This window comes from Nannospalax galili, unplaced genomic scaffold (assembly GCF_000622305.1).
Source record: "Nannospalax galili isolate Female #2095 unplaced genomic scaffold, S.galili_v1.0 scaffold1299, whole genome shotgun sequence".
Classification (NCBI taxonomy): domain Eukaryota; kingdom Metazoa; phylum Chordata; class Mammalia; order Rodentia; family Spalacidae; genus Nannospalax; species Nannospalax galili.
In genome coordinates, this window is record NW_008343660.1 from 1,276,425 (window position 1) to 1,278,422 (window position 1,998).

Below are 1,998 nucleotides of genomic sequence, written 5' to 3' on the forward strand. Positions count from 1 at the left end.
TTTCTTCCTATGATGTGCCATGGAGAGTTTCTTTTCTGGTCTTGTCTATTTGGTGTTCTATATGCTTCTTGTATTTGTATGGGCATATCCTTCTTTAATTTTGGGAAATTTTCTTTCATGATTCTGTTGAGGACCTGGTCCTTGCCATTATCTTGGGATTCTTCTTCCTGTATGCCTATGATTCATAACTTTGGTCTTTTTATGGTGTCACACAATTCCTGCTTATTCCATTCATGTGATCTCTTAAATTTTTCATAATCTTTGCTTGAGTGGTCTAGTTCATCCACTTTATCTTCCAGTCTTGATACTCTGTTTTCCATTTCATTCATCCGATTGGTGAGTGTTTCACTTCCTTCTTCATTTCAGCTTGAGTATTCTCCAATACTTCTAACTCTTTTCTGAATTCATTCAGAAAGTTTATCCCTATAGTGGGAATGCACTGTTTTCATGGCATGAAAAGCTTGACCAGATATTGACTCTCAGCACACTGAGCACCAGCACCAGCCTCTCACCACACAGCCAGAGCTGTAGGTGTATGAGGCTTCTGTTGTTGAATCTGATTTGATTCTTAACTTTCTCTTCTAGTCATAGTGAAGGCTCATCTGAATGAGTGAGGTTAAAAGAAGTGCTGTAGAGCAGTAATTTTATGGAAACGTGTGTGGGAAAGATTTGATTGAAGGAACTGAAGGAAGATAGGGATAAACTTCAAAGTATTTTTCTTACATCCCAGTGAGTTATGACTTGGGCATGTTAAATATAGTTCATTCTGCTGCATTCAATAAAATTTTAAACTTATGATACCTATTTTCTGATTTCTAATATATTGTAGCTTAATTCTTGAACATCTGGTCAAAAATTGTAGGAGTCAGAACTGTGTCTTTGTAACTCTTTGAAATTATACTGAAATTGATGTATATTTTAGAATGATAAAATCTCATTCCTTTTATGCCTTAGAACAAGCAGAATCGTGATGTAGAGAAGAAGAAAATGGCCTTCAAAAAGTCCTTACCAAACAGAAAGTGAGAGAACTCTTCCTCTGGAGAGGGGAAGGATAGTGTCCCAGTTTCTTTGAAGTGATCTGGGGAGACAACTGACCTGTCTGAGCAGTACTAAGCTGATATGTCAATCTTATCACTAATAGTGGCAAATGCTCATTTGATGAATTTTTTATATTTTATTTTATTTTTTTCTCGTGTGCATGCCTGTCTCTGTGTGTATGCTACATGTGTGCAGGTGTCTGCAGATGCCAGAAGGGGATACAGATCCCCTAGATCTGGAGTTACAAGTGGTTGTGAACTACCTGATATGGCCACTGAATCCTCTGGAAAAGCAATAAGTACTTTTTTACTGCTGAGCCATCTCTCCACCCCTCATTTGGCCATGTTTTAAAGGTGTATCTAGGTAGATAGGTCTGGCACTTTTCTGTCTCCAAATCAGAGTGTGATGTGGAAGATCTCAAACCTCCTGTGTGTCTTGCTGAGAAAATGCAGGTATAGAATGGGTTAGCCTACCTTATAGCAGTCGGAGAATATGCTAATAACTAAGGGACCTGTGTGGACTAGAAATGTATTACTTTTAGGGTTAGCACCATATTCCACTGAATATGAGTGATTCCCCAAGTCACAGTGAATTGGATTAGGCTACATGATTTGTAAGTGCTGGCTTGGGGTCAGAATAGGATGCTTTCTCAGCTATAGATGACAGCATTGATTGTAGACTTCAGCAGCTGCTCCAGCACAGTGCTGCCTGCCATACAAGCAGTCACAGCACAGGGCCTTGGGACCAAGGGTCCCAGCAACAGGACTCAGGAGCCCCTGCTGGTCAAGTCCCACCCTTCAGCCCCTTATAACTTAAAACTTACCCTTTATGCCTGTAAGACAACTTCTTTTTAAGGACTTGGGCGGAGGCTATTGCAAATAAAATTTGAGAGACTAATTTTTTTCCAAATGAAACTTTAAGAAACTACTTTAAACCAGCTTAGAGAATCTTTATATGCAT